Raw genomic sequence first — 13,070 nt, 5'->3', positions numbered from 1 at the left:
TATATAATAAATGAAGTATTTTGAACTTTATAACGTGATCGGAAAACTCAGATTTCCTGTATAACCCAGAAATCGCTTAAAATGGCTTTTTACGCGTATTAAACACCTAGTATGGGTTTAAAACCATTTTTGTCATATAAGACTTATCACCAACTGATATGACCTATTAAATTAAGTTGTTTTACTGATTATTTCAGACCCGATTCTCAGAATTAAAATTAATCTCTTTTATAATCTTTTAAATGACCAAAATACCCCTACGGGGCTTATATTGAGATTAAACTCGTTTTGGGCATAATGGAAGGTATCTTACAGATATCACAACATATTTAAGGCATATTAACTTTGGAAACCTGCATAGGACTCTTATGATTACCCGTTACGCTTCTTACACGTTCGGTCCAGTTATGTAACTAGTTTGCATAAATTAGCCGAAACGAGTCAGACCTTATCGGTTGTATCTCAAAATCCAGAATGTGTTTAGATTACCCATATTATGCAAGTCTTCAAACTTGTCGGGTCTAAATCACCTTCTATTCCGGTCTTCGCTTAATCATGTGTTTTAAACCGTAAACCTTTCCTTAAAACTAACCGGTCTAAGTTACGACTTAAATAAGACCCGTTAGGAATCTAATGGGTTAATAAAACCTTCGTTCCAGATTGAGAGCCCCAGTAGAAGTACTTGTGCTTGCTGATTAGAATATACGGCTGAGTATAAATTGCATTTGCTAGCTCAGGTAAATACTTATAATTTATTTTCCCTATACGGGCTTGGGATACGGTATTATAATAATACCGCTTGGTCAGGTATTGAATGTTTAGTCGTACTGTGATTAAATTATTGAGGTAACCCGCATTAATCTGTATTGTTTGAAATAAAAGCCTTTAGGGGTTAATGATCATGTCCCGGATATCCTTGACATCATTGTATTATAAAATGGCCACGTCTTATGCACGAGGTGTAGGCATACCCCTGACAGTGCATAAGGGAAACGGTATCTCACTCTCTTGTGGGCCTATACTTGGCGTGTCTGTTAATCTTGACTCGGTTTCTACATCGGGCCCTAAACGTACAACGAACATGTAAATATGTATACAAGATTTTTATATAATTCATGTCCCAAGTTATAAAAGATATGTTGTGCCTTGTGCATCCAAATCAATTTTATTAAACCTTTTTTAATGAGTCGGTTAATTGTATTTACCAGTGTAAACTGACGTATTTTCCTAAAAAGGTTAAGTGACAGGTACTGAACGTAATTGGCTGGAAGCTCAGGACGTTAATAAGGAATCTTGCAAGTTCTAGGCGTCTAAAGTCTGTTGAACAATGTTTAAGTTTTAAGATTCGCCTGTGGATCCTTTACTTTCCGTTGTAATACTTGATATTACTTTATATTCGGATTGTGATATATTTATCTTTTGCTTCCGATGTGCATTTATATATTGTGTTGTTTGACTATGACGATCTCAACTACGTCACGATACTCCCCAACGGGCCCACCGGTAATACGTGGAAATTTCGGGGTGTGACATGTTTACTATCCTCTTTCTTAGGATCAGGAAACTTGTTTTTAACATGCCCCTTTTCACCACAGTTCCAGCATCTCACATTCTTCCTAACTTTAGACAAGCTTTTCCCATGACTCCCACTGCTTCTGTTATTACCTCTTCCCCTACTAACACTGAACATACCAGAAATAGATCCTCCACTAGAGTTACCCCGGTGAATGTCTTCACCCAAAATACGATCTCGGACCCAAACAAACTTCAAATTTCCAGTTCCAGCAGTTTCAGTGACCGTTGTCACAAATCCTGACCAACTATCAGGTAAGGAAGATAACAAAACCACAACCTGAGTGTCATCATCCAACTTCATGCCCACAGTTGCTAACCTGGACAAAATTAAATTGACTTCGTTAATGTGATTAGCAGCTGAACTGCCCTCGTTTATTCTCATATTGAATTGACTTTGTTTTCACATTTGGTTTCAACAATTCTGGTCTATTCATCAAAATTGTTAAATTTTTAAAGTTTTATATCATTGTTAAAGCTTAAAGTTATCTGTTTGACTATAAAAGTCAGACTGTGAGTTATTAGTCTTGAACTTAAATGTTGTAAGTTTGGTCAATGGCATGCACGTAAGTGTCGAGTGTGGTTGACCATGCGCAGGATGGGAACAAAGCCTTACACGAGGAGAATAGTCAACAAAAGATCTAGAGGAAGTTGATGGGCATTGCAATCTTAAATTTTACATGTAATTATTGCAGTCATTGTGGTCTGTGTGTTCATGCCATGGAAAAGTGGCAACGGGGCTTAGTAAATTCTTTTATTGTGGTTGCATTGCGTATTTGAGTATGAGGTCTTGTACAGGAGTGCGCGATTTGTGGTCTTTACAAAAACATCCTATTCTTATGTAAATTGAGATCTTTTTGTTGTTGACCATAAAATTGTCTCTATTACTTGCCCTTACATTCTCTCCATGTTAGACGTTTTTAATTATATATTTTATTTAATTGTTTAATAATATATCGATAATATTATAGTGTGATACCAGATCTAAAATGTGATTTTGTAACGAATCAAGGAGTTCAAAAGATTTCATACATAATAATATTTTAAAAGATATGATAATGAGAACCTTATACGTTTGTTACCAAAGGTTTCTCGATGAAATAAAATAAATTTTGAGACAAACACACAAATCATAGGCTCATTGGCATCACCAATACAAGCATTATGGAAATTGAACACCTTTTCAACATAAACTTGAGTCCATGTTGAAATACAATCAAAGTCACACCTTTTATTTAGGATGTATTGTGTTTTAGATCATAGTCAAAGTCACACGGATCTTATGTGTTTTAGATCGTATTTAAATAACATACACACGAACAGACCATACATCACAACCCATCTACAATTTGGTATTTTATATGTTCATTTAAAGAGACAGAAAATGCAGGTGGTGGTAGTCAAGGCGGTTAGAGTCTCAAAGTTGTTGGACGGAGAAAGGTCGTCGAGAGAGGATGGGAAATGGACATTGTCGGTGAACTGAGGAAGAGGGAAATTAGGCATTTACAAACAATTATAATATGGATTCAACATGTAAACAAAAGATTTTCTCGAGAAAAAATCTGATAATAAATTCTAACGTGAAAGATAACAAATGTTAATATGAGAAAGGATTAGAAAATGTGTTAGCTTTCAACAATTCCATTGTCGTCCAGCTGTTAGGATATCTGGCTTTCATCCAGGAGACCCGGTTTCGATTCCTGGCAAAGGAACCTTTTTTGCTTAACACAAATCCGGATTTAACCGGCCCGCATTTAAAACCTTCTTTACAAGAACACGTTTATAATTTGATCTTCTTGATAATTTCGGTTCCTAATAACAGGATATCTATCATTGTTTTTATCTATTTATATTTTAATCTTTTAGTTTTCAATCTTTGTGTTCCTTGCATTCTGAATTTACCTTTGGATTTTGGCGAATAACATGGCGTATGTTCATTGTTCATTTGTATTTGTGTCTGTTGATCCAAGAATTGGAAACTAAAATTTACAAGACTTTTATACACCTATATATAAACCATATACTCAAAATTCACTAGACTTTAAATATTAAGGACAGAACATGATCAAAGTTTTTATCTTGTAAATGCTTCGTATCATAGGGGGCAAAATTCAATGCCATGTACAATAAGACCGGACATGGTTCCTTCGTAGCATCTCAATTTCAAACTCATAGGAACATGGTCATTTTTGCCTGAGTTAAATTCCCACACAATAACTTCCATCAATCCATCTTCTCTCGGCTTTGGAACCCTTTCAATATTGTGTATATTTACTGTTCTTGGAGATCTAAAATAAAGAAATTTAAACTCTTTGTTTTTCCTAAGGAGTACGTCTCGCACCTTCACCGGACATTGCAAACCATGACATTTTTGTGATAGCTTGAATACGAGATAACATGCGTAATCTGTATCTGCTGACAACTTCTGGGTTTCAATATTGCATTTGATCCGAAATACTTGGTGCGATAAAAGCTCAGCCACCTCTCGAAATCTACATTTATGATTAGTTGTTTGTTAAAGAAATTGTAAAAAAAGTTCTTTTTCCGATCTTATGCTTTACTAGAATTTAAGTAAGTAGTTTTTGAAACTAAGTTGGCTCAAAATTCAAACCTGGATTCGGACTCATCAAGAGCTTTCCAGTTGTAACGCTTCACATCGGAAGACTCGTATAAAACCATCTTTGCTGGAAGCGTGTGCCATTTCTTTCCGTTAACATTGCTTTGCGGTAATATCTATTCATCAAAAGATTTAAGAATTAAGTATATCATTACAGGAGAAGAACGCATATTTCAATTTCTCTGTACATATAACTTCTTTTACAAAATAAAAAAAAAAAAACCTTTACACCATCTTCTAGTTGGGTTATTTCATCATAATCAACTGACACTTGTTGCACAGAATCTAAGTTTGATTTCAAAACTCTCTGTACTCCTTTTAGATTCTCATATACTTCAGGCTGTGTAGAAAAAAGATAAGACCATGTTACTAACTCATTGATATTTTCATCAATAAAAGGCTGTGTGTATAGATATTTTTTTATTGAACGGCTGTGTGTATAGAGTATAGACATTAATATATGTGTGTGTGAATGAGATTGACATATTTTTGTCTTTTTTTAAAATGATATTATAATCTGAAACATTACCTTGAAAGTGGAATCATCAATGGCTCGAAAATGGATGCCTTCAACATAAATTGCACCGCTTCCACAATAGTATCGTGACAAGCTTCCAAGTAGAACCTCAAAATCAACATCTTTCTTGTGAGGTATGAATCGGCACAGTTCTATCATCATCCACTCATCATCTCCGCGTGTTGCAAAATATGCATGTCGAGTTTCACTCCCCATTTGGTACTTGAGGTTGATATACATTAGTTTTCTTGAAAATTTTCGTGGCTCACAAAATTTGAAGACAAGGTGAGCACCATAAATCACTTTTGGAGATAAAAACTGAGTTCTTATCTTGATTTGAATATTTAAATCTGAAATATCCATCATCTTCACCACTCTTTGAAATCTGGCATGAAAGATTTAGTGTAAATTATTTACACAACCATTCGCATGTCACATTAGCACGTCCATTTTTTAATTCAATATACCTTTTTTCCCAAAACTAAAGAAATAAAACTTTATTGCTTTTCGACAGAAGTTTAGATACAGCATCACATATTATTTAGCTGAGGCATGACGATTAGACATTTATTTCTGTTCATAAGATGATCCCATACATTCAATAAACTAGAGTAAATTGCCACTTTAGTCCAAATAGTTTTTTTCTTGCCATTTTAGTCCAAATAGTTTTGTTTTCTGCCATTTTAATCACTGGCTTTTGTCATTTTCTGCCAATGGGATCCTTCTTTTTTTGGTGTTCAAAATTTTCATAACAAAATGTTAAAATTTTCGGGTCAGTCCTCGTCGTTCGGGTCAGAGCGAGGTTTGAATTAGATTTAAAAAAAACATAAAAAACAGGCTATACAAGAATTGAACCCGTGACCTCTTGTTGGTAAAGAGGAGGTTTTATGTTAGATACCGGAAATCGAAAGCTGTAATTTGATAGAATTGACTATTAAGTCGGCCCGATTCGAGAAGGGCAATTCTCCAATTACAAGTAAAACTCAGATAAACATATAACAAGACAAGAATTAAAATGCACAAACTGATTATTTAAGTTAAACTTTAGGTGGGAACAGTTATGATCTCTTCCTGAAATCTTGGAATGGCTGAAACTGTTCCCGCCAGACAATAGGTTCGTATCAATATGTTGGTGCACTTGTGTCTGTACTTTGTCTGTATTCGGTCTGATATAAACGATGTCCTGATTTGTATTGTAAGTTGACCAAGTCAACCATCCTCCGGTTTGACTTGGACAACATTTGAAAGATGTTCAGATCGAAGGATAGCCTCGAAGGATACACCTGATCCTTCGAGGTGATCGAAAGATATGGTTCGACCATGGTTCGACCATTAGACCTCGAAGGATGATCCTTCGAGGTCCATGCTGATCTTTCGTATGAACTGTGATCGATAGATGATCCTTCGGACCATCTATCAGATCCTTCGATCCAGACCTGCTGAGCTGGGTATATATACCCATGCATGTGTTGAGTTTCGATAGATAGACACACAGACAGAAAGAGAGAGTATTCTTTGAGAGCATTCTGTCCAAACTCACACACACATCTTAGAGAGTTTATAGAACACTTCTGTAAACATTGAGCTTGTAACCGAACCCTCATTGCATTAATACAAGTTGTGTTAATCGGTGAACTTGTGTGTTTGTTTCTCTACTTGCTACTAACTCGGTTTGCTTGCTAGCTTGGATTCCGCACTCGCTAGTAGGTTTGTATAACAAGGTTTAGGTTCGTAATCCTCCGCGAAACAGGGACCTACAAGTGGTATCAGAGCCTCGCTCTTTACCTTGTTTAAAACCGGGTTTGTTCAAGTGTTTGGTGTGTTGAAACACTTGGTTTTGCACCTGTTTTTACTTGTTTTTCTTGCATTTTCTTTGAGTAAAAACGTGTCTAAACTAACCGGGAGTGTTTAAAGTGGGGTTGGGTAACTTGAAAACTTGTTTTTGAGTGATTTGGTGAATTCCGGCAAATATTCCGGTTAAAGTTCCGGTCACCGGTTTCTGGGTTAAGTTTTCCATTTTTGGCATATTTTATTTCAAAATCGTGGTTGGTGGGAAAGTTGTCAGCCTGCCATACCCCTTTTGCCGAAAGTTGACTTACCTACCCATCACCTTTTCACCAACCCGTCACATCTGTGTCAGTGTGTCAGTGCTCATTCGAAAGATATCCTTCGACATCGAAAGATATCCTTCGACATCGAAAGACAATCCTTCGATCAGTGACAGCTCGATAGATAAACATCTTTCGAGTAGTCCTTCGAAGTTCGAAACATATCTTTCGATCAGGGAATCTTTTCGAAAGATAGTTGTTTTATCTCGAAAGATAAGGATCTTTCAAGTGTGAATCTTTCGAGATTTTGAGTCTTTCGAAGCCAGTGCTCGAAAGTCAACAGTGATCCTTCGAACACTGTTGATCATTCGAACAAGTGTGATCCTTCGGAAGTTAGCTATTCGAAAGATAAGTGTCCGAAAGATAGGGATTGACTCGAAAGATAAGGATCTTTCAAAAGGGAATCCTTCGAGTTCTTGAATCTTTCGAAATTATTGTTCAAGACTCAACAGTAATCCTTCGAGTACTGTTGATCCTTCGAACAGTAGTTGATCTTTCGATTGTGGTCTGTTTATTGTTAACAAGTTTCTGTGATTTCAGATCTTTCGAACAGGATCGTTCGGCTGTGTGATCTCTCGGATTATTCACTTAGAATTTATTTTTCTTGTCAAAGATGAATCCGAGTTGGTGGAATCCTGCCCCAGACAGTGGTAAATATACAAGTTCAGGAGTTACTCCTTCATGGTGGGGTACACCGGCTCCTGATAGTGGAAAATACACGTGTACAAGTCTATCACCATCATGGGCCGAATCTCCAGTATCTACATCTTCACAAGCAAATGCTTTACCATCAAATCAATGGGCATTAGTAACGGGTCAAACTCCGAGTGTACAAAGTATCTTATTAAGCGAAAGCGAAACAGGAAGTTTGAATCGACCCCCAAAACTGATGAGTTTGAATGAATATCCAGGATGGGCTGAGAGGTTTAAAACATATGTTCTTGGTCAAAATACGGAACTGTGGATACGTTTCACCACAGATTTCGATCAAGCCATAGAGGTTGCTGCTTCAGAGACTGCGTCATTTGCTGATCTTCCCGAAGATAAAAAGAAAACGTATGATCTGGAAAAGAAAGCATACGCCATTCTCACCCAGGCTTTGAGCAAGGATATTTATCACCAGTTTGTCAGCTTCAAGACAACTAAGAAGTTGTGGGACGGGTTGAAAACAAGAGGAGTAGGGAATGAAGCAACACGTCAGCTGCGTCATGACCTACTCAAGAAAGAATTTGACAGCTTCGCTTGCATGGATAAGGAGTCTCTGGGAGACATGACAAGTCGTTTCTATCACCTGCTTACTGAGTTGAACAATTTTGGAGTTACAACAACTCAAGCAGAGGTGGTGAAGAAGTTTGCTGATGCCTTACCTCCTCAATGGAGTAGTTTCTTGGAAATCCTTAAGTATAACGGAGCGTTGAGAACTACAACTTTTAACGACTTCGTGCAGCTTTTGGAAAACAAGGATCAGGAGGAAACATTGAAGGCGAAGAGAGTTCCATTGCCACAGAATCCAGAAGTGTATTATGGAACTTCCAGCTCTTCGTCTGCAAGAACTGGTTCACATGCTCCAATTCAAACGGCGTTTGTCACAAGTACAGATTGTTTTGGCAATCCAATACAAGTTCCTGTTAAGCCACCTCCCACCACAGACATATTTGGAAATCCAATCCAACCACCTCCACCTCCTCCTGCTCAACAACAACGTGCATGTTATGGAGGAACATCATCTGCTGGTCAACAATCAAAGCCAAGTACAGTACAGCTCGACACTTCAAGCTTCTCCAAAGTCAGTGTAGAAGTAGCCAAGGAACACATGGAGCTACTTAACACTATAGTGAGCGCGTACTGTGGGTTGATAGAAGGTCAGATTGGTAACATTAATCTGACACAGGAAGACTATCGGCAGATAGATAAAGAAGAGATGGACTTGATGGATATCAAGTGGGCCTTTGCTAGTGCTGTGAGAAGAGCAAAGGATTGGATGGAAAGTACTGGCAGAACCAGCTTGGAAAGTAAGCGAGACACCAAGTATGGGTTCGATAAACAAGCAGTAAGGTGCTTCAACTGTGGTGAACGGGGTCACTTTAAACGGGAATGTGCAAAGCCAGCACAGCATGGAAACCAGAACCCCTTCAGAAACCAGGGCAACCAGCAGAACCAGAACAGAAATAATGAACGTACATTAGTGCCTGTCAACAATCAAGCCAACCGGGCACTTGTAGTTCAGATGGATGAAGGTTGCGACTGGTCAATCCAGTTTGGTGGTGATGGTCCTAATGGTACAGCTTGCTTTGCTCAAGTTGTGAAGGATGTAGTTAACACCAGTGGTGGAGAATCTTCCGCCAGTGGTGGTGAATCGTCTGAAGATGAAGACTCTTCTGGGTACAGCAGAAGTGTTGATGAAGATTCATCTGGGTCAGGCGATGAGAATATGGGTGAGACATCTGGTGTCTCAGTTGATGCTGATATTGATGAACTTTTGGAAGAAGCTGCAGCAGAAACTCAAAGAAGATCTGTTCTGATGGATCAAGCTGCTTGTACTTCGTCTTCTCTCCATTCAGCCTTTATGGCTAATGTCGACAGTTCTTCAAGTCAGGTATGTGTCGATGAACCCATTGCTGTAAACTGTGATAACTGTGATAGCTTGCAGGCTAAATGTGCTGAGTTTGAGGCAAACATGTCTGAGTTGCAAGCCAAACATGATGCTTTACAAGCTAGTTTGTTTGACTTGCAAGACAAACATGATTCCTTGAATGCTGAGTGGTGTGCATTGCAAAGCAAACACGAGGCTTTGCAAGAAAAATATGATGTGACATTCATCCACAATCAGAAGTTGACTGTGGATCTTTCAAAATGCACAGAAGCCAATATGTTTTATGAAAACCATGAAAAGGAATTTAAGTCAATGATTGAGACATTAAAGAAAGACAAAACTGAATTGACTAAAATGGTTTCCAGAAAACAAACGGACATTAATTTGTACATCTCACGTCTTGAGGCAATGCAAAAAGAAATGGTCTGTGTAAAAACGGAAAGTGAGGCAATCCAACTCAAGCTAGACAGCTATTTGAGCTCTAGCTACGTGTTGGATCACATCATTGACGTTCAGAAAGAAAAACGGGATGTCACATGCATAGGATACAAAAAATGTCCACCACCAGTCAGACACAATTATGATGCCATGCCTGATGAGGAGGATAGAGTGTTCTTCGAACCATCTGTTCCTCTTGATGTGAAGGAGTTTGCAGCAGGACTCGGATACCAGAAAGAAGTATCCTCAGATTCGGATGTGTCAGCAGATACATCTGTAACTGCTGAACAGAAACAGGATCCTCCAGTTGAGGTTGAGGATGCTGATTCTTCAGATGATGAATCTGATGATGCTGCTCCAGCAAAGTCTGATGCGGTAGTCAAAAATAAGGACATACCTCTTGAGAATCACATTCTATGTGATCCCCCTGTCACACCCGCTAAGACTGTTGCAACTGAGTCCTCGTCTGAGAAGGAGTCGGAGAGTGTGACCTTGCTGTACACTTTGGTTGGTGATGATAAAATTTACTCAGACAAAGATTTTCCTATTAAGAACGTTAATCAATCCTTAATCGATAAAGTCTTTGAAAATTCGACAAGTAAGTTTTTGGGGAAGAAAGGACCACATGTTACAGTTACACAGTGTCCTCCAATCCCAAAGGCTGAAGTTCGAAAACAATTTGGCAACAAGAAATTACCAGCAATGCCAAAACAGCAAAATCACACCAAGCCCAAAGGAAAGGCACCGGCTCAAGTCCAGAAGAAGCCGATTCAAAAGAAGAAGAAAAATGTTAACTTTGTGAAATCGACGGGAACGGACAAAATTGAAACGTTTGAAAATAAATCTAACTTAGATTTTGTCAAGAAAGCTACTGTTTTGAAAAGAAATGAACAAAACAGTTCACAGCCTAGTACCTCGGGTTCACAAAGTTCAACATCATCAGCTAAGAGAACACATGATTCTTCGAGGTATGTTGAACGAAGATCATGTTTTGAGTGTGGAACCATTGGGCATATAATTCGAAATTGCCCTTACCTTCATAAGCAAAAAGGGAAGGTTGATGATCCCCGTGACAAGACTGACCGTAAGCCATCTACTTCCACAAAACAAGATCCCCGACTTGTAAAAGAAAGGGAGAAGAAGCAGAAACGCAAACAGGTCAAAAGGATTGAAAAAGCAATTAAAACCGATGTGGTTCAAAAACAATCTGTTTCTGTAAAATCAACAAATTCAAAAACTTCAAACTGTAATGAAGTTAAAATTTTAAAGAATGACACTGATAAAACAAAACAGACATGGAAACCTAAATCGGTTACTGAATCAGGGGGACCATCACAATTTACAAACCATCAAAGACAAGAAGTTATTGTCATTGATGAAAATGGAAGACCCAAGACCACAATGGCTTGGGTCCCTCTCTCCAACTAATCTCTGAGTGAGTGTGCAGGAAGTTCCAGGAGGAACTATTGATAGTCTTAGGATTGTTGATAGTGGAATGTCCTTGCACAAGATAGGCGACAGAAGAAATTGTTGCCTTTGATGGAGAGAGAGAAAAGAAAAAGAAAATGTGGCTGAATGAAGTTGCAAAAATTCGACCAAATGAAGAACGTGCCAAAAGTTGGTCATTCTGGTTTTGATCGGGTCCTCAGGAACGAATAAAATGAAATGTGTGCCGATGCCTTTGCATGGATTGAACATCCGCACACCATTTCTGAAAGAGAAAGTCAAGACCTTCGCTGGTGAAATGTGGAAGACCAGCCGGACCCGGAGGTTTATGAGCTTGTTGCTGTCAAGAGATTTCTCAGTAGCTGCACATTCGACCTTGAAGTTCACACCGGGTGAATATTAAGTTGGGGGAGTGCTTAGATTCCTTGCAATGCACGGAACAGTTGCAGGATACGCCTTTAAATCCTTAATCTCTCCTATACTTGTCGATATTTTAGCTGCTTTGTGAATTGTTATTATCTCGTACAGCACTCTTTGACCTGACACGTTGATCTCGGATATCACCTCACAAGTGATTGTTTCAATATGAAACTCATCAATGTTGTCATGGTCCGCACCGCTTACCGACATGCCAACTCATTTTTCCAAAATTTGTTAAATCTTTTCTGATAAAACTTAATTTTGGTAAACGGCATTAAGGTCAAGCAAGAGTAAAACCAACATCGGAAAATCATTTTTGTAAATATCTTTGTGTGTTTTTAAATTTATCTTAGTTTATTGATTTTAGGGGGAGTAAATCCAAAATTCTGAAAATCCAAAAACATCGAAAAATTTCAAAAACACAAAAACAATAGAAAAACAAAAATGAGTTTCCTGGCGAGCAAAAGAGAAAATGATAGTACATCAGTGGTCTATCCTAACCTCTTTAAACCTTAAATGAAAAACGATAAGCAGCTCTATATAAGATGTATCGGTAGGCTCACAATCATTTTAAAGTGTGCAGGGTGATATAAATCTTAATCGACTGAAGATCAGGTGGGAACCATTCATTGGCATATGGTCTTAGTACCGAAATTTCGTTTGATAGATTGCCGAGGTTCTGAGATATTCGGTCTTTATGCTGCTTATCATCTGGGTATCATGGTTGTATCTTTTACCGAAAAATAACGGGGACGCAAGTCTAGATCTTCCATGATACTATACATACGTGTACATATTGCATACTGCATTCGACCTCAATAAGTGATAAACAATCACATGTCCAAATCAAATAAGTGATAAAATATCACATTTATCCGGGTGTCAAGTTCGTCTCTCTGCTGTACGGAAGTACTGACCTGTTCACGGACTTGCACCTGTGCCCTCATGCATACGAAAATCAAGTTCCTCATCAATAAGTGATTATATCACAAAGGACTTGTTTTCAAATCAAAATAAGTGAGTATCTCACAATTTATACGGTCAAACAGATGATACTCGGTATACTCACCGGTAAGATGAACACTCGTGCATACCTTGATACGGGAATGTGTCGTGATGTGGATGAACACCGGTCGGTAAGTATAAATCATACCTTAACGTATCACCTCGCCATGATTACATCTGATAAGTTGAGCTTAAGTGGACAACAATACCGATAATTGTTATAGGATGCTTATCTTAATATTAACTAACTGAACAACAAGAGTGTTTTGGCATGACCGTACACTGATATGATTCTCTTACCCTCGAAACTCGCAAAAAGAATGTTTGTATATATTTATTTATTTACTGCTTAAC

Source organism: Helianthus annuus, chromosome 11 (assembly GCF_002127325.2).
Source record: "Helianthus annuus cultivar XRQ/B chromosome 11, HanXRQr2.0-SUNRISE, whole genome shotgun sequence".
Taxonomy (NCBI): Eukaryota; Viridiplantae; Streptophyta; class Magnoliopsida; order Asterales; family Asteraceae; genus Helianthus; species Helianthus annuus.
This window is presented reverse-complemented; position numbering follows the sequence as displayed.